The sequence below is a fragment of the Schistocerca serialis genome, chromosome 7 (genome assembly GCF_023864345.2).
Source record: "Schistocerca serialis cubense isolate TAMUIC-IGC-003099 chromosome 7, iqSchSeri2.2, whole genome shotgun sequence".
NCBI lineage: Eukaryota > Metazoa > Arthropoda > Insecta > Orthoptera > Acrididae > Schistocerca > Schistocerca serialis.
Window position 1 is genome coordinate 410,969,203 of NC_064644.1, and position 21,949 is coordinate 410,991,151.

The window sequence follows — 21,949 nt, forward strand, 5'->3', positions numbered from 1 at the left end:
GTTCCAACAGGACAATGCACGTCCGCATGTATCCCGTGCCACCCAACGTGCTCTAGAAGGTGTAAGTCAACTACCCTGGCCAGCAAGATCTCCGGATCTGTCCCCCATTGAGCATGTTTGGGACTGGATGAAGCGTCGTCTCACGCGGTCTGCACGTCCAACACGAACGCTGGTCCAACTGAGGCGCCAGGTGGAAATGGCATGGCAAGCCGTTCCACAGGACTACATCCAGCATTTCTACGATCGTCTCCATGGGAGAATAGCAGCCTGCATTGCTGCGAAAGGTGGATATACACTGTACTAGTGCCGACATTGTGCATGCTCTGTTACCTGTGTCTATGTGCCTGTGGTTCTGTCAGTGTGATCATGTGATGTATCTGACCCCAGGAATGTGTCAATAAAGTTTCCCCTTCCTGGGACAATGAAATCACGGTGTTCTTATTTCAATTTCCAGGAGTGTATATTTGTCCAATGAATACCCGTTTATCATCTGCATCTCTTCTTGGTGTAGCAATTTTAATGGCCAGTAGTGTAAAAAATGGGAGCAGGACAGTCGCAAACTAATTCGACCCAATGGCTTAATTTGAATTGTTCTGTTGTTTCTAAGATGTGGTGACAATTTAGAGAGACCGAAACTGTATCCCGAAGACCAGGGCAGGGACGACCTCGTGTAACGTCAGAAGAGGAGGCTGTTATTTGGCTGGAAGGGCAAGACATTACCGCCTTGGTACTGCATGGCAACTGGCATGTGAGCGCGCAGCATCCACTGTACATGTTGTGTGGAGGCAGACGATGTGCAGAAGGCTTCGGTACAGTGGTTTCCACTGTCGGTGACATGCTGTATGTATACTTCTTCACATAAGGGAATGCCTAGACTGGAATCGTCAACATGACACCTTGACATTCGAACAGTGGGTCAGTGTTGTTTTCACAGATGAGTCCCGATTTAGTCTGGAAACTGATTCTTGACGGATTCACATCTGGTGGGAATGTGGAACACGATTTCGGGGCCCAAACACGTGGAAAGAGACCAAGACTGAGGAGGATCCCTAATGGTGTGGGCAGGGATTACGTTAACCACTGGAACCCCTCTTCATGAAATAGCACAGGTGAATCGGCAAGGTTTAACTGCCGTCAGGTATCGTGACGAGATCTTGGGACCTCATTTGCGGTTGTTACCAGGTGCTGTGGGCCCAGACGTAATTATGAAAGATAATGCTTGACCTCATAGCGCACGGGTAGCTGATGTTTTCTTGGAAACGGAAGGTATTGCACGAATGGTGTGACGGGCTCGCTCTCCCGGTTTTAATCCCATAGAGCATCTCTGGGATCCACTAGGGAGGCAGGTTGCGTCACGACAGCATCCACCAACCACTTTCCAAGACGGCGAACAGCTCTGCAGGGAAAATGGGCGTTACTGGCTCAACATGAGACTGAAGACATCATTCATAGCATGCCCCGTCGTTGTCAGCCCTGTACTGCTGCTAGAGGTGGTTGCACCCCATATTGAGCACATTAACCAGTTGTCGAAATGTGTGTGCAAATCCGTTAAATTGGAGGAAACGAAGAACATTTTTGTCTAGCGTTGTGCATCTTGCAGCTGTTTGCGTTCTGTATTTTTTACCCTTTTTTTAGTATACTACCAAGTGTTTATACTGTTTTGAGGCAAAATAAACGCAACTTCGCAAAATTTCCTTTGTTGCTTTAATTTTGGACGTCAGTGTACATTAACTTGTATAGTACGTGATTTACACGGAGTATGTGAGCAGATACATACATTGTATCTTAAAGTGGACAAATTGCAAAAAGGTGTTTGTGAAAGCGCCAACAACAATTGATTTGTTCAGAGCAAGAAAATCCAGATCTTGCACTTCCAGCTAGACCCATCATTATTCCTGGGAGGACATGGTAGAAAGCATTAGTGTATTATGCGAACTGTATTGCAAATTTTAAATCGGTGATTTATGAACTAAATGAGGATGACGCGTCTTCAGCTGAAATTCTTCAGAACTTACTCAACGACAGCAGCCTAAAAAAAGAATTGTCTTACATATCGGAAAGTATGGGTTTTTTATTTCACTCTATCAAAAAATTAGAAACATCAACCAGCTTGTTAACTGAGACAGTCAGTGATTTGCATGACACTGAGAAAAAAATTCACTGAAAGGCCCAAAAGCGAAAGCTATTGAACAGTAATTTAAAAGCGTGTTCCAGAAGATTGTGGATTTCATATTATGTGTAGAATTCCAAAAGTTTTGGAAGGGGAAGTAGAAATTGCTGAGATGGAAAACGTGTATGCCAGTGTCATTTCTCTGGTGAAATATACGAAACTATCAACGTGTGATGCTGAAAGATCCTTCTCCCAGTATCATGCTTTGTCTCGAGACCACGGACATCGGTGTGCGATCCAAAACTTGGAGAAAGTTTTCGTGTTTCACTGCAACAGCGAGTTGTTTCAGTCCACCACTGCGCCAGCATGATTGGCGAGTGATTTTTTTTTGTGTTTACAGTTTTTTAATACTGAAACAAAATGTTTTAGCATTTTATGCGCATTTTTTATATTTTTGCTACATAAAAATTAAATATTTTAAAGACTTTAGCGCATAAGACTTCATTTTCTAGTGATTAGATCGATTACAGCGTGCACAGAGGCGTTTAAACAGTCGCTCTTCGTGCCTTCCGGACTTAAATGGAACGGGAAGTAGGCCTAATAACAGGTACAATGAGAAGTACTCTTGCCATGCACATAACAGTGGTTTGCAGAGTATGGATACAGATGTACACATACAGGTCCTCGCCGATAAACTTTGAGGAATACTAGATCACGCAAAGACGAGCATTTGTTGCTAAGGGACACGTTTCCGTCTATCGTCTATGAGTTATGCCACGGTCACAATGCGCACCGCCACCTAGCGACCTACTGAGCACCTCCTAGTCAGGCTGTTACTGTGTGGAGTCCTACTAGTCATGTCACACAAATGGTATTGTTGTAAGGCTGTATCTTCAGTGGTGTGCATCTTTCTAGTACTGAATTCACATTTTCTTGCTGTTACTGCTCAATGAAACATGGAGTATGGATTTTATTAGCTCACTGACATGATCATGTGTTATGGAGATGATGACGATGAGGTCCCATACTCCGAGGAGCGTAGGGGAACGTTGCGGGAGACCCGCACCGCCTTACTAGGCAAGGTACTAGTGGAGGTGGTTTGCCGCTACCTTCCTCCGACCGTAATGGGGATGAATGATGATGATGAAGACACAACAACACCCACTCATCTCGAGGCAGGAAAAATCCCTGACCCCGCCGGGAGTCGAACCCGGGACCCCGTGCGCGGGAAGCGAGAACGCTACCGCAAGACCACGAGCTGCGGACATGTGCTACGGTGAGGGGAGGGGAAATGGATGAGCAACTCCGTACATACGGAAGTCGGTCCTTACAGAACGGAAGAGAAGACACACGCATCGCTGCTTTGCTGCAATTCATGGACACTAACGAGAAACAGGGGGTGTTCACCGTCAGTGTGTTGGTGGAGGTAGGCGTGACGTGAAAATGCCAGATTTTGAGCTTGAAGTGGTCAGTAGATTTAGCAGAGAACTTCCATTCCTTGTTGTGCGAACAGGTCACGTATATGTTTGGAGACTGTTGCAAGAGTACATCCTACACACGTATCATCTTGAAAAGGTGCTGATTTTAAGACCAGCTGATTTACCACATTGCATGCACTTTGTGCACTGGTTCGTATACCAAAGAATCGATAATGTTGCCTCGCACGAACGAAAAAATGCCTGACATCGAAGTAAATGTCCAAGGAATAGAAAAGCAACTGAAATCACTCAACAGAGGAAAGTCCACTGGACCCGACGGGATACCATTTAGATTCTACGCAGAGTACGGGAAAGAACTTGCCCCCCTTCTAACAGCCGTGTACCGCAAGTCTCTAGAGGAACGGAAGGTTCCAAATGATTGGAAAAGAGCACAGGTAGTTCCAGTTTTGAAGAAGGGTCGTCGAGCAGATGCGCAAAACTATAGGCCTGTATCTCTGACATCTATCCGTTGTAGCATTTTAGTACATGTTTTTTGCTCTCGTATCATGTCATTTCCGGAAACCCAGAATCTGCTCTGTAGGACTCAACATGGATTCCGGAAACAGCGATTGTGTGAGACCCAAATCGCTTTATTTGTTCACGAGACCCAGAAAATATTAGATACAGTCTCCCAGGTAGATGCCATTTTCCTTGACTTCCGGAAGGCGTTCGATACAGTTCCGCACTGTCGCCTGATAAAGTAAGAGCCTACGGAATATCAGTCCAGCTGTGTGGCTGGATTGCGGAGTTTTTAGCAAATAGAACACAGCATGTTGTTCTCAATGGAGAGACGGCTACAGACGTTAAAGTAACCTCTTGCGTGCCACAAGGGAGTGTTAAGGGACCATTAATTTTCACAATATATATAAATGACCTAGTAGATAGTGTCGGAAGTTCCATGCGGCTTTTCGCGGATGATGCTGTAGTATACAGAGAAGTTGCCGCATTAGAAAATTGCAGCGAAATGCAGGAAGATCTGCAGCGGATAGGCACTTGGTGCAGGGAGTGGCAACTGACCCTTAACTTAGACAAATGTAATGTATTGCGAATACATAGAAAGAAGGATCCTTTATTGTATGATTATATGATAGCGGAACAAACACTGGTACCAGTTACTTCTGTAAAATATCTGGGAGTACGCGTACGGAACGATTTGAAGTGGAATGAACATATAAAATTAATTGTTGGTAAGGAGGGTGCCAGGTTGACATTCATTGGGAGAGTCCTTAGAAAATGTAGTCCATCAACAAAGGAGATGGCTTACAAAACACTCGTTCCACCTATACTTGAGTATTGCTCATCAGTGTGGGATCCGTACCAGGTCGGGTTGACAGAGGAGATAGAGAAGATCCAAAGAAGAGCGGCGCGTTTCGTCACAGGGTTATTTGGTAAGCGTGATAGCGTTACGGAGATGTTTAGCAAACTCAAGTGGCAGAGCCTGCAAGAGAGGCGCTCTGCATCGCGGTGTAGCTTGCTGTCCAGGTTTCGAGAGGGTGCGTTTCTGGATGAGGTATCGAATGTATTGCTTCCCCCTGCTTATACCTTCCGAGGAGATCACGAATATAAAATCAGAGAGATTCGAGCGCGCACGGAGGCTTTCCGGCAGTCGTTCTTCCCGCGGACCATACGCGACTGGAACATGAAAGGGAGGTAATGGCAGTGGCACGTTAAGTGCCCTCAGCCACACACCGTTGGGTGGCTTGCGGAGTATAAATGTAGATGTAGATTTCTTATTTGCAGATGAACCCTTCCTTACACATGTCGGTTAGTTTAACAACAGAAACAGCCACATCAGGAGCTATGTGAGCCCGTATGCGGCTCCTGTTGGATCGCAACCTAAACAGGAAGATCTGAGACTGTGGATAATCATCTTCTAGGACCTGTAATACTGCCACCTAGGTTAACTGGAGCAGCTTACTTGCAGTTTCTGCAGACTACACTTCCGGAACTACTGGACAATCTACCGCTTGCTGCGCGCAAAGGCCCTGATTCCAGCACGATGGAACCCCAGCACACTTCTATGTTGATCACGGGCACAGCTAACTGTCGATTTTGGAAAACATTGGATAGGGCGAAGAGTACCTGTAACGGGCCAGCGCGTTCGCCTCACTTGACGCCCCTTGATTACTTTCCTTAAGGACACGTCAAGATTGTTGCTCGCATTACTCCAATTACCAATAGGGCTGCGGTGATAGTTAGAATTATTGATGCATTCCACCAAATCCTACAGAATCCAGACGCGTTCTGCAGAGATGAATGGGCATTAGTACGAAAATTTGCAGCGTGTATTGAGGCACAGGGCGGATTGTTTGACCCATTCATGTAAATTACTGTCAGGACACGCCTGATAATAATAAGAAGTAAATTTTGTGCAGTTGTAGTTATTCATTAATGTAGCCCTAAGGACTCTTTTAAGACTATATGTTCCTTAATAAAAAAAATGATCTTCTTTATTTCACCTATCATTCCTCAAAGTTTGTCAAGATTCTGAAACACACTGTATAATTGAGCCGTAATCGACTCATTTAAGTAATTGTGCTCCCTTCCGTCCTTAACTTGTCATCGCTCCTGATGTACTCATCTGTGATTGTGAAGAAAAGATCGAATTAGGCCTGTAGTAGGAGACGAATTCGATTCTTTAGACACAGTATTGACAGGAAGTGCGCTAGTGGGTCCTCTTTTCGTAGCCACTCAGCTGGGAAGGTGGTTTCAACTTTTCCGTCTGAAACCTGCTTCATATTTGCCAACTGTCATTCTAGTTTTTGTTGTGCTTGGTCTAGGACGCTTTAAGATGGAATTGTTCATGTGAATGGAAGAAAGGACCTCTCTCTGTAACTATTAACACCGCGCTTGTCTCCCTTCTTATCAAGTGGGTGTATCAATGCAGTTTTCCAGTCATTTGGGATTTTCTCAGCTCTTAAAATATTTTGCGAACTGAATGCTATTTTTAAAGTTTTTTGGCAAGATGGTTTCGAGAATCCTACAGCAATTCCTTCTTCACAAGATACTTTGTTATTATTTTGGTTTTAAATATGTGTAACAATCTCCACTTCATTTGGTGGTTGTGAATCTAGACTTGTTTTTAGGGGAATTTCTGGAGGATCTTTATGCGGGATCAGGCGCTTTAGACGTTTTCTGAAATAGTTGCACAGCTTTCTGCAATTTTCAGTTTTGTTGAGTGCCAATTGTCCATTTTGCTTCTCGAGACAGAGATTTTGGGCGTGGTGCCCATTTGACTTTGCTTTAAATATCTTATAAAAAGTCCTGATGTTGCTTTATTGGAAGTCTGCTTCAATTTCAGGGAGTTGGTAGTTATTATGTTGTCTTTCTGTTTGGCTAATTAATTTTGAAACTTTTTTTTAGCGGTGAGGAAAGCGTCATGTACAATTTTTTGATTAGCTACGATTACTTGTTTTGATTGCCATTTGTTGGGCTTGTACCCTAGTGCCTGTTCAGAATCTTCGTTCCCCCAAGGCTGAAAGATTTTTTTCTGCCTTTTTGAAGGTATTTTCTTTTATGTGGTTTTGAAAACTTATGTTATTCCCAATTTTGTGCATGCTTGCACTTTTTCGAGTTCGTTTCGTAATGCTAGGGATTAGATACCACCAGCATCAAATTTAGGGATAACTGATTTACTTTGCTGAATTTTGAGGCCTTTAAATTAAGTTTCACTCGAATGAGGTAGAGTTCTGTGTGAAAATACGCTCCTTTGCTTACTTCAACGTTTAAAATCACATTATGATGCAATATTGTGATATTATCAAATTGAAATTTCCCTATATTCTTTGTGGGTGGTCACCATGCTTTTTGTTTTGAAAATTTTTCCCTAAATAACACTGTCATAGATTTGTGATTGAAAGTTCTACGAAATTCCATCAGTCACTTTATATTTTGATTGGTCCATTGATAGATCTTTCATTGTCTGCTTATATACAGGATGTCTCAAAGGGTGCATTACTGCTTTAATGTTACATACCTCAACTTGGAATTAACCTAAAGACAAAAAGTGAAGTTTGTCTGATGCACCATCTGAAAAAGCTTATTTTATGTAAGGTAATGAATAAATGTTTTGCCTCTCCAGATTATAAGAGGAACATAACTGAAAACAAAAGTTTTTCTTTGTTGTCCCAGGGTGGTAGGAGAGCCATAAATTAATCGAAGCACGATATATGGCTTGGTTCATTGAAACGAACTCAGACTCAGCCCGGAGGAAGTTCAAAACGCGATACGGAAAACCACCTGCCTCCCCGCCATCCATAAGAAAATGGCACAGGAACTTCATGGAAACAGGGACTGTACTTTCCGAACGCGCCATTGACTTTCCCTGTTGCTAACTCTAACACAATATTACGTATAAGATATGTGCCTTTTCACCAGATTATCGTCTGGAACGTATCGACCCAAAAAAAAAAAAAATCTGTTCCCGGTTCTGGCCAAGGTTCTCGAGAAATTTCACTTGAATCTAAGGTAATTGCCGTAACTGATAGCTCCAGTCTACATATTCCTAATTGGGGTCTTCTTCTCCCCATTCCCAGCTTTCTGGAATTTGGTTATACGAAGCAGCCAAAGTTCACAAACAGAAGGAACTCAAACATCCCGTCATACTTCACGACAGAGAATGAAACGTCTGTTTAGATCCAGAAGATGTAGATGTTGGTATTTAGCTAAGTTAACTATTGGCATGATTTATTACATCTATCAAATGCAATTTTCGTTGGTAATGGTTGGATAACAGACAGTAATTAAGATTATTGCTAGCAATTTAGAGATTATTGTAGTTCTCTTATGTCCATACTAAAAAATAATAGTGAAAGCAACTCGTACAAATCATATCTAATAACGAATACTGTTGTTTTATTACTATACCAGAAAAGTTGAGAATAATGCATCTTTTGTGAGAAGTAGCATCTGACATTCTGCATGTTATACTAAATGATTATATGTATGCAATATGAATGTTGCATGTCCAGAGTTATTTTATGAATCGCAGCGTTTGATAAGTCGATTTTATCTTGGTTTTGAGGAACACTGCAGTTCCTTCTCTGTGGAGTATTATCTGGTCGCAAGCATTTTAACAATAAATTTTGTTCGACTCGAAGAAGGTTGGAGCTTCTACCCATAAATCTGTTATTGCGTATGCGTGAATCTCTGACGGAAGCCCATTAACAATATCGTATTAAGTTTGTTAAGCTAAAACTATTAGCTCCGTACAGAATGAACGGAAGTTCGGGTAACCCAACACTGAGTAGGAACATACAGTGCCAATACCTGCATTCGGTGCAGCAACCGTCACACCTCGCGATATTTCAGTTGTTTTGCAGTATTTTAACTTTATGATGACCTCAGAGACTGAGGTGCCCTTTGTCTATTTACCGACAGACAATAACCAAGCTCTGGTTGCCTTCTACGTACGGCAGTAGGAGTAGAGGCCACACTTACAACATGAATCATTTGTACGTGGAATATGCAGTAATCATTCTTTCGGTCAGCGAGAATTTATGAGAAAGAGGAAATGCTGAAGGTAAACCGTGATGTATTCTTACTGTACTGCAGCCATAAATTGAGTTTAATAACGTTCGTGACATATTTATTCGTCAGTGCTATTACCCACTGGCACCCTGTCACGGTGTGGAGGTAGCTGTAAGAGCATTAAATGCCAAGGTATCACATCATTTTTTCTTCGATTAAAGTGTGAAAGGGAGCATTATTGTTTTGGAAGCTAGCATTCTCCTGCTGAGAAACGAAACATTAATCTAATTCTTTAAAGCTTTATTTGACCGTACGAGATTAGATGTAGCAAGTTTAAATGCACTACTGGCCATTAAAATTGCTACTCCACGAAGATGACGTGCTACAGACGCGAAATTTAACCGACAGGAAGAAGACGCTGTGATATGCAAATGATTAGCTTTTCAGAGCATTCAAACAAGGTTGGCGCCGGTGGCGACACCTACAACGTGCTAACATGAGGAAAGTTTCCAACCGATTTCTCATACACAAACAGCAGTTGACCGGTGTTGCCTGGTGAAACGTTGTTGTGGTGCCTCGTGTAAGGAGGAAAAATGCGTACCATCACGTTTCCGAGTTTGATAAAGGTCGGATTGTAGCCTATCGCGATTGCGGTTTATCGAATCGCGACATTGCTGCTCGCGTTGGTCGAGATCCAATGACTGTTGCCAGAATATGGAATCGGTGGGTTCAGGAGGGTAATACGGAACGCCGTGCTGGATCCCAACGGTCTCGTATCACTAGCAGTCCAGATGACAGGCATCTTATCCGCATGGCTGCAACGGATCGTGCAGCCACGTCTCGATCCCTGAGTCAACAGATGGGGACGTTTGCAGGACAACAACCATCTGCACAAACAGTTCGACAACGTTTGCAGCAGCATGGATTATCAGCTCGGAGACCACGGCTGCGGTTACCCTTGACGCTGCATCACAGAAAGGAACGCCTGCGATCGTGCACGAATGGCAAAACGTCAATTTTTCGGATGAATCCACGTTCTGTTTACAGCATCATGATGGTCGCATCCGTGTTTGGCGACATCGCGGTGAACGCACATTGGAAGCGTGTATTCGTCATCGCCATACTGGCGTATCACCTGGCGTGATGGTATGGGGTGCCATTGGTTACACGTCTCGGTCACCTCTTGTTCGCATTGACCGGACTTTGAACAGTGGACGTTACATTTCAGATGTGTTTTACCCGTGGCTCTACCCTTCATTCGATCCCTGCAAACCCTACATTTCAGCAGGATAATGCACGATCGCATGTTGCAGGTCCTGTACGGGCGTTTCTGGACACAGAAAATGTTCGACTGCTGCCCTGGCAGCTGTACCTGTACACGCCATCCAAACTCTGTTCGACTCAATGCCCAGGCGTATCAACGCCGTTATTACGGCCAGAGGTGGTTGTTCTGGGTACTGATTTCTCAGGATCTATGCACCCAAATTGCGTGAATATGTAATCACATGTCAGTTCTAGTATAATATATTTGTCCAATGAATACCCGTTTATCATCTGCATTTCTTCTTGGTGTAGCAATTATAATGGCCAGTAGTGTATAAGAGGCGATCAAAACGTTTCCGCTTGAGGGCGTTGCTGCAGCTTATATGCAAAGTAGCGCGAGTCCTACGCGGATACATAAGCACCGACATGTAGGCAAGAGATTAGTGTGACAATCGTGTTTTTCCGACGTGCGTGCGGTAAATGAGGAAACATAAACTATGGCCACGTTATTTCCAAATGGGTCCAAACAGGACCAACGTGATGTTATCTTTTACCTTGGTTGCCGAAGGCCAAACACCGATAGACATCCATCGGAAGATGAAGAATATGTATGGGGCAGCATGTCTGCCGAGGAACACCGTTGTGTAATGGTGAGTCTGCGATAAGGGATGCTGCTGCTTCAATTTGACACACGTCCCCACATCGCAAGTGTCCAAACGCAGACGTTAGGCTAACTCAAGTGGGAGACATCCGAGCACCCGCCCGATAGTCCTGATCTCTCTCCATGCCATTATCACGCCATTCCGCCCTTAAAAAAGGTCATGAAGGGTCGACGATTGCTGTCGGACGAGGATGTGCAGGCAGTTATTGAGTTCTTCACCCAGCTGGACACAGTCTGTTACCAAATGGGTATCTTGAGCATCAATGCTCACGGCATGGTTGCCTCAATACATTCTGCGTGATTCTCATACTGATTCTGGACTGTACGGCCTTCGAACATTTTGAAGGAAACGTTTTTATCGCTCCTTATGCGAAGGTATTTCCTCTTGTTCTTGTTTCGTATGTGCCAACAAGGACCACGACGATTCAAGTATTGTGTCGGTCGTGAGTTTTGCGCATCACCTGGCTGTGTTGTTCCTTTCTGTCCTTTGTCCAGGGAGCACCTGTCATCTTCCTTGATGGTCTGTCCTGGAACCTCACTTGTTTAAGCATTCTTCTGAGAGGCGTGCAGCCTTTTAGTTCGTTTTCTGGACCTCCAAGTTCGTGCAGATCTTTTATCAGTTCCATCAACCATGGTGACTTGGTCTTCCTCTGTTGCTAGCATGCAAGGAGCTGACTGCTCAACATGCTCGGTTGAATCCAGAAGACATGTCCATACAAAACTAGACATCTCTCGCAGTACTTATAGAGCTCCAGGTTTGGTCATCTTCCTTGAGTGGTCCCAGGATCGTCCTCATAATCTTTCTCTACTCGGTCTCAGTTTAGTCTGTGAGGCCCTTCTTGCTGAGTAGTAGATACTCTGAAGCATATAGGACTTCAGGACGGATGACTGTCTGCTAGTGCTTAAATTTTGTGTTTCAGAAGAGACCCTTTTTATTATAGGTGTTGTTGGTCAGTTGGGTATGCTAGATTAGAATGGAGAGCGGCATCAAATCAGTCTTCAGATTGAATACCAACAATAAGAAGAGATGTTATGTGACACAAAGCTATTCAGTTACTAGTGCCATATCATTATTTATTTTGTTGTTGTCGCCTTCAGTCTGAAGACTGCTTTGATGCAGCTCTCAATACTTATCTATCCTGTGCAATCCTCTTCATTCTGTATACTTGAACTTTCTTACCGTAGTCAAGTCTTAGTCTCCCTTCACCGGTTTCACACCCCCTGCGCTTCTCTCCGTTGCTAAATTTCCTATTCCTTGATGCCTCAGGATGTTCAAAAATGTTCAAATGTGTGTGAAATCTTATGGGACTTAACTGCTAAGGTCATCAGTCCCTATGCTTACACACTACTTAACCTAAATTATCCTAAGGACAAACACACACACCCATGTCCGAGGGAGGAATCGAACCTCCGCCGGGACCAGCCGCACAGTCCATGACTGCAGCGGCCGAGACCGCTCGGCTACTCCCGCGCGGCTTCAGGATGTGCTCTATCAACGGATATCTTTTCTTCAGTCAAGTTATGCCATAAATTTCTTCCCAATTCTGCCACATTTTTCTGCAGCACCACATTTCAGAAGCTTATATTCTCACCTTGACTGACTACTTCTCGTTCCGTATGAGGCTGCACTGTGGACAAATGCCTTGAGGAAAGACTTCCTAATACATTGCTGGGAAAAATTAGTGTACATCGAAAGACGACCTCGATTTTGATCCGATTAGGGAGAATGCCACCTGGGGGGGGAGTAGATGTACTGATAATAGTTTCAGCGTCGTCCGTTAAGAGATAGCGTACTGCCATAACTACCAGAGCACCATTTGTGTCTACCATTTAATAGGGAATGCTTACAGCCAGAAGGCTCAGTGTGGTTCAGATGTGTGAAGCAAGCAAGCAACCATGCCACGGAGCTGCACTCGTACTTCCTAGACCAGGGGCGGGCAAACGTTGCACGTGGCTCATGAGCACACAGCGCTGGACGTGTGCTGCTCGCGTGCAACCGTCGAATGGGGCAATGGCGAAAGCCGGCAGGTTGCGGCAGTGTAGTACCAGGCTAAGATGCGGACGTTGAAGCGAAGCGACCACTACGTAGTGAGTGTTGTATTTCAAGAACCGGAAAATGCAGAGTGAATCAAGGAAACGCAGAAGTGGAGATTTGCTATCTTTTAAAAAGGAATGGGAGAGTCATTTTTTCTTTGTGCAAAAACGTGAAAACTCGAAATGTATAATATGTGACAGTATTCTCGCTGGTCAGCGGAAGTTTAATATTGAACGCCATTATAATAAATTTCAATATGTTCCCGAACTTAGTGCAATAAAAGAGGAATTTCTCAAGCGATTTGGGGATATATCATACTTGTCCCAAGGTTTTGAATAGTTCTCGATACAATTTGCTGTTTCTGTAGTTGCAAATGGAATTAATAGATCTACACTGTAGATTCTACAGCGTAGTTCTCGTATGAGAGACAAGTTCCTTTTGGCAAGACGTGTAATAGATTTTTATCACGACTTTCCACAGCAATAGTTTCCTCGTCTCTATCGTGAAGCCGCGAAGATAATATGTTTGGCTCGACATACGTTTGTGACAGATTTTTTTCTGTTATGAAAATTAATAAGTCTCGGTTAAGAGCAAACGTCAGTAATGAAAATTTACGTAACTGTTTGCGTTTGTCTGTATGTAGAAATTTTGTTCCAGACATTAAACGTATTGTAAACTCCACTTGTGACAATTAAATAGAATGTATCGTAGGCAATAGGTACTCTTTCAAACCATGATTTCTTTCAAGCACTCGTACTAACCTCATTCCTTCATTCAATAAAGCAGGCCAGCAAAAACAACGCATTACAGGGGAAGTAGCGGAGAGACGGTATGGTGGGGAGGGGGGAGAAGCGGGTGGCCAGCTTGCCCCTGTGTGCACGCAGAACACCTGTTTACTGCACACGTGCAAGCGCACCGCACACGTGCAGGATTCCTGCTCGCCCCTGTCCTAGACCAAGTTATGCGAGTTTGAAAGGGGTCAAACTGTGGCCTTCCACATGGCGGGAAGGTCCTTTCACAGAATTGCCACCCAAGCTGGATGTGCAAAGATGCTGGTATCAGTGGTTAAGTGGACAGTCTCACAACCATAGACGAGGTTCTGGATGTCCACCCAGCACAGACGCCCACCAGGATCGTCGTGTTGCAAGGGCAGCCGTGGCAGATCGTACCGCTACCACAGGACAGATAAGACGGCCTGTGAGGCCAGCCGTATCAGCATGAACTCTTGAGAACCAGTTCTTACAAGGGAACCTCCCCATCGCTCCCCCCTCAGATTTAGTTATAAGTTGGCACAGTGGATAGGCCTTGAAAAACTGAACACAGATCAATCGAGAAAACAGGAAGAAGTTGTGTGGAACTATGAAAAAAATAAGCAAAATATACAAACTGAGTAGTCCATGCGCAAGATAGGCAACATCAAGGTCAGTCTGAGCTCAGGAGCGCCGTGGTCCCGTGGTTAGCGTGAGCAACTGCGGAACGAGAGGTCATTGGTTCAAGTCTTCCCTCAGGTGAAAAGTTCAATTTTTTATTTTCAGACAATTATTTTGCGAAGCTGCACAGGTACACAGAGCAGTATTGTTTACGTGATCGTGTGTCAATTAACAAAGTTCAGCCACTCACACATAATCAACTTCGCTCTCCAAAATTCCAGGACATGTTCAGATTTGCTCGGACATATGGAGGATTTAACGGTCTACACACGGAAAAATCTGAAAACGTTAAAAATAAATGTTTTGACAGAGGACATGGAAAACTGAGCGACTGTGAAACTGTTGCATTCATTTGTTGCAGTTTATGTGACAAACTCTTATGTTTTCATCACTTTTTTGGGAGTGATTATCACATCCACAAGAAAACCTAAATCGGGCAAGGTAGAAGAATCTTTTTCTTCATTCGCCAAGTGTACAAGTTAGGTGGGTCGACAACATATTCCTATCATGTGACGCACATGCCGTCACCAGTGTCGTATAGAATATATCAGACGTGTTGTCCTGTGGAGGAATCGGTTGACCTACGACCTTGCGATCAGATGTTTTAGGTTCCCATTGGAGAGGCACGTCCTTTCGTCTACTAATCGCACGGTTTTGCGTTGCGGTCGCAAAAAACAGACACTAAACTTATTACAGTGAACAGAGATGTCAATGAACGAACGGACAGATCATAACTTTGCGAAAATGAAGAAAGTAAAGTTTTCACTCGAGGGAAAACTTGAACCAAGGACATGTCGTTCCGCAGCTGCTCACGCTAACCACGGGTCCACGGCGCTCCTGAGCTCGCATCATCCTTGATGTTGCCTATCTTGCGCATGAACTACTCAGTTTGTATATTTTGCTTATTTTTTTCATAGCTCCACACAACTTCTTCCTGTTTTCTCGAGTGATCTGTGTTCAGTTTTTCAAGGCCTATCCACTGTGTCAACTTATAACTAAATCTGAGGGGGGTGCGATGGGGAGGTTCCCTTGTTAGCAGTGGGATTACGGGCACACAAATCTCTAGCCTGTCTTCCACTCACGCCACAGCATCGACGTGCAGGGCTCAGGTGCCGTCAGTAGGTCGCTAGGAAGATGGAATGGCGCGCCATGGTCTTCAGCAATGAAAGCACATTATGTCTGCACGCAAGTGATGGTCGTATCCGCACGCGAATATACCTGGTGAGCGCTGTCTCATGGAGTGCATTCGTTCAAGAGACACTGGTCCCACCTCCGGCTTTATGGCCTGGAGCGCGAAAGCTACAACTCTCGTTCACGTTTGGTGCTTCTGGAGGGGATGCTAACCAGCACTCGGTTACCTGCAGAATGTTGTTATACCCATTCTTATACCATTCTCACAGCAGGACGGTGATGTGTTATTCCAACAGGATAATGCCCAGCCACACACCACTCATGAAACTAAATGTGCTCTGCAAGATGTGCAGCATCTTCCCTGGCCAGCACAATATCCGGGTCTGTCTCCAATCAAGCACGTGTGGGAAATCATGGGAAGTGAAGTGGCTCATGCGATTCGTCAGCCAACAACTCTTACAGGATTACATGAGCAGGTCGAGCAGGCTTGGCATAACTTATACCAAGACAGTATTCGCCATCTATGCTATCGACTGGATGGCAGAACAAGCGCCTACATGGCCGCCTGTGGGGGCTACACTGTGTACTGATATGGATGTTTCAGCATCGGTCAATACCTGGTACCTGAGAAGCGCTTGTCTATTAATCTGTAAATGTAATCATTTCAGGCACTCCCCGTTATAACGATACAGCCTTCCCCAAAATTCATATGAAATTTCTGATAACACCTTCTTTTTGTATGCATCCGGATAGTTATCGGACAATTTAGTGCTTCCTAGGGACTTGTATGTATGTCTATATGTATATCATTCAGTCGAATTTGCTAATAATACTTCATATACATTGTGAAAGCAAATAGAAGGTTCTGGAAAAACGTATATTGTCATCATTATCAAGAGGTTGTCGTCATTAACAAAATTACATACAAATGCTAAATTAAACGATTAATCAACAAATTGAAGGAATAAATAAAAAGCAACAGATAATAAAATGCTTTGGAAGTGTTGGCATAGGTGGCTGGCACCTCTAAGTACCATAATTAGAATCGAGTAACGAGTTAACACACAGAGCCTCATTATCTTAAGAAATGGCTTGAAAGCTATTAACAAGCGATGTATTTTTATTTGTTATTTATTTTTATGTCTTCCTCTGCAATTAATAGTCCTTCTAATTACATTTCTAATTAAGTCTCCAATTGTTTAAATCTCACAGTTTTGCAATCTGAGAATTTGAGGCTTTATTTGTAACTTTCTCGTATGCAGTCAGATAAAGCACAAGATTTGTAATACCATTACATGTTAGTAACCAAATCCAAACTGTAATTAATTACATAACTAAAATAATACGAGAGCCATTATTGTAATTAAAGTTCTGAATGATTTTCTTACGGAAAACTAAAGACATTACTAGAAAATATTGTTATTCGAATGTATTTTATACCTCATTCGGCTGTAACATCAGTTTCTTTAAGTTTTGTAAATTTTAATTGTAACATAGAAATTATACAAAATTAATAATGGAATATTTTGCGAGCAATTGTTAAAATTCTATATAAGGGAAAGCAGCGAGGCTGTAAGTCAGTTAGTTGTTGTTGAGTCTGCTAGAGAGCCTGTGTGGAAGTCAAAGAGATCTCTGAAACCTGTGTTTTGTTTACATGACGAGTGTGCAGTTCGGATGTCAATTAATGTGAATAAAATTTTGTTAAGCATGAAAATTTCACATTCATTCCTCAATGGACCAGGCAGAAGAAACTTAAGTGACATTCAGCATGAATCTTTACAACATGTACTGTTGCAACAATAAATTTTGAGCGAATTTTTTTTCCGACAGTGTACTTAAATTAGTATTAGATCTTAGCAAATTCCTCTTTTTTCACAAATTCTTTTTTTGCTATGGCCACTCTGCATTTTACATTCCCTCTTTTTCGACTATCATCAACTATTTCCTTGGCCAAATAGCAAAACTCACCTACTACTTTTATTGTCACAGTTTCTAATCTAATTTCTTCAGCATCACCTGATTTAATTCGACTACCTTTGTTTATCTTTTTTTGACATACATCTTATAATCGCTTTACAAAACACTGCCAATACCGTTAAACTGCTGTTCTAAGTCCCTCGCCAACTCTGACAGAATTACAATGTCGTCAATAAACCTCAGAATTTTGATTCTTCTCCTTTGGCTTTAATTACTTTTCTAAATTTTTATTTGGTTTCCTTCACACATTCTTCAGTGTACAGAATGAATAATATTGGGTGGAGGCTAGAGTCCTGTATCACTCCCTTCCCAACTACGGTTGCCCTTTCATGTACTTCGATTCTTATAACTGCAGTCTGGCTTATGTACAAGTCCTAAATCACCTTTCGTGCCCTTTATTTTATTCCTGGTACCTTCACCATTTCAAAGAGTTTGGTCCTGTCAATATTGCTAAAACTTTGCTCTAAATCTGGAAATGCTGCAAAAGGTGGACTGCTTTTTTCCTACCTATCTCTTAGGATGTGTCACAGGGGTAGTACTGCCTCACGTATTCCTACATTTCTCCAGAACCCAAGCTGAACTTCACCAGTTTTTCCATGTTTCTGTAAATAATTCGCGTCAATATTTTGAAACTATGACTTATTAACCCGATGGTTTGTTAGTATTTGTACTTGTCAACACCTGTCTTCTGTGGAAGAGAAATTATTACATTTTCCTGACATCTGAGGGTAATTCGTCTGCCTCATGCATCCTCCAAATCAGATGATTAATTCTGTCATTTTCAGCTTTTCCAAAGATTTGATTAATTTTGAGGGACTGCTGTCTACTCCAGGTCCCTTGTTTCCACTTAGATCTTTCAGTGCTCTCTCTCAAATTCTTCTTGCAGTGTCATATCACCCTCAGGGTCACCTACTTCCTCTTTCTATAATATTGTCCTAAAGTTTGTATCAGTACCACACTTTCCTCAGTACTGGCTTGTCATCTGAGTTCTTGGTATTTATACAGCTGCTTCTCTTTTGTCCAAATATCTCTTTAGTTTTCCTATAGGCAGGTCCACCTTTCCCATATTCTGCAGCCTTGGGTTTGTTATCTATCCATTCCTGTTTAGCCATTTGCACCTTCTTTTAATTTCATGATTTAGTCGTTTGTCTTCCCTTTCGCCTTCTTTATTTGTTGCATTTTTATATTTTCTCGTTTTGTCACTTGCATTAAACATCTTGTGTGCTATACAAGAATTTTTACTAGACCTTGTCATTTTACTCAAGCTGCCGCCAGCTGCCTTCAATGTTTCATCTTCCAAAGCTACCCATTCGTCTTCTATTGTATTATTTCTCTCGTTTCTGTCCCACTATGCCTTATTCCCCTTCTGAAATTCCAAAAAACCTCTGATTTCTCTAATTTGTCCAAGTTCCATACCCTTAATTTCCTTTTTTTTTTTTTACAGTTTCATCAGTGGCAATTTGAAATTCATAACTAATAATGTCCACATCTGCCTCATTTACTGTCTTACAATTTAAAATCTGATTTAGAAATCTCTGTCTTATCATTATATAATCAATCTGAAATCTTCTAGTGTCCCAGGTCCCTTCCACGTATACAATGTTCTTTCACGATTCTTGATCCAAGTGTTAGTTACGATTGAATTATTTTCTGTTCGAATTTCTTCCACATGGCTTCCTCTTTATTCCTTCTACCCACTGTATCTTCTCCCACTACTTTTGAAACTTCTTAATTTATTTCTGAAACTGCCGAGTGAAACTGAAGTACTATAACTTTTCTTCTCTTTATTGTTTCAACACTGATCTACAGAACTTCTCCTGACAAATACACCTTAAACTTATTCTGTTCATTTATGACCCACAATATACAAGGATAACGCAGTCTGACTATTAATTAACACAAAAGAATGTCCCTGAATTAGAAGAAATCCTAACAATGACCCATACATTTCGTAAGTCACTTATCTCACAGAAAATCTTCGTGCCACGAACTACAGCAAATACAGCAAGTATACAGCCAGCTAAATAAGAACATGCTAATTACTATAGGTTCAAACTACTAATAGGCATGTGGTTAGCAAAGGAAAGATCTTGTTGCAGAGCAAACAATGTATTTAGCAGATTTTGCCTTAATCATGTGACATCGAGTTCCAAAAATTATATAAATTTTGCGGGAGCATTTGGAATATCAAGTAATGCACATAAGAGTTTGCCTCCCTCCATCCCTTTACCAATAGAGCTGAGACCGTAAACTAGCCTTATGTTGTTCTCATCTAAATTATTATTTGCCACTTTTGATGTCATTGTTGTAGCAACTGCACCACACTTTGTACAACTCAATGTCAGGTTTGACACAATCCCTTTACGAAGATGCTGATTCTCACCCAAAGATACGTATTCTGCACACAGTATTTTTGGAAATGAAATCACAGAGCATGCTAAGGTTCACTATAATATTTCCAAACGAATGTTCACCTCCACAAGCTGACTGGGAGGAAATTCCTTGAAGACACTGCAGTTTCTTTCTTGATGAGCTGATTTTTTTATGTCTACTATTGTTGGATCATTTGACCCATTGACTTCATTTACCTTTACGTATTTATTTCCCCAGAATTTTAATTTAGGTGATAATTTCTTTATTCGCGGCATTTTTATGAAAACACACGGAACCAAAGAAAATACAAATCAACACGTACTTCACTCACAACAAACTCCACTAAGTAGAACCATTAACGCTCGAATACAATAACAAACACGATTGGAAAAACGAGTATCGATAGTAGATGCAGAGTGGAAACACTGAATCGACAAAACAATAGAAGCATGAAATAATATACAAGGAGTAAAAGAATGCCGTGCATTATCTCTGCATGGCGCAAAAGGAAGGCGTGGCGTTTAAGTGCCAGATTCCACAGAGCGTCAGGAAAACCATCGTATCTCACGAAAAAAATTGTCGTATTTATATAAAACAAAAACTTTTTCACGCAGAAAAGATCAGGCATTTCAAATATGCTAAAATCTAAAAATCGGATTTTTGAAGCCCATTTGCCTTCCGTCTCCCCTTTAAGTACAATTCTTGGTTTCTAAATTGTTTTCCATAAACCAGAGTCCCAAACCCCTACTCATTATTCATATACATATACGTCGATGCTGCTTCAATACTTCATCACAATAAACATGCAGCATAATCACATTCCTCATATAGCATCGCCTTATTGATCATAAACATATCTCAACATCATAATACACATCATCGTCATAATAACATCATCATAACAGATCAATCAAATCTCAAAATGCCGGCCGAAGTGGCCGTGCGGTTAAAGGCGCTGCAGTCTGGAACCGCAAGACCGCTACGGTCGCAGGTTCGAATCCTGCCTCGGGCATGGATGTTTGTGATGTCCTTTGGTTAGTTAGGTTTAACTAGTTCTAAGTTCTAGGGGACTAATGACCTCAGCAGTTGAGTCCCATAGTGCTCAGAGCCATTTGAACCATTTTTTTGAAATCTCAAAATCGTCATAGCTTCCTTCAATTATCTCATAACCTCTAAAATATGCTCTCTTGCTCGTTTCGATAGTGTCATCTACCTCAAATGTACTTCAAAAATCATGATCTCATGTAATATACAGCACTCATAGCTCTTACTGTATCACAAAGGTTCCGAAAATATATGTGAACAGATCAAAAAATGCAGACAAAGTACAATTTTCTAAATGTGAAGTAATCCAACTGTGTAATTACTTAGACATATGTCAGTGACGTAGTAAATGTTCATTTCTCTCATTCAAATGACCAGATAGCTGTGTAATTCTGTGTTAGAGAAATATGGTACCGATGTATAAAACTGTATAAGCAAATACCATATTAGCTAGGGCTCTTTGCGCTTGCCACACGCATGGTACACAAAGTAGGTGTACCCCCCAAGAGGGGTAATGTAATTGTACCTCAGATGTTACAGATTAAAACTGCGGCATGAAATGTATCACCGAAAACCTTCTCTGTATCACTATAATTGAAAGATATTTCTAAAAACATTCCAAGTACAAATCTTGTAGCGCTAAAGATAAGATTGCTGTAAGATAATTTCTGTCATTGGCTAATGGTAAAAATGTACCATGTATCGTAGTTATCGTCGTTCATAAGCATAGTTTACGAACACTCAGTGTACTTACCTTTGTCATATACAAAAGTAAACTGCTGTGCCTATAAGTGCTGTAGTAATTACGTTCATTGCCGTGACCTGGAAAGTACTATAATGTAACGTATTGTTGTGTTACAAAAAATACCAACCTCATTGTAGCTATGCCACAAAGGTCATTACCGAAACATGTTTTACTTTCCAAAAAAACGTAGAAAAACTGTGCAGACATAAAACAGATGCAGCGCAAAAGTGATA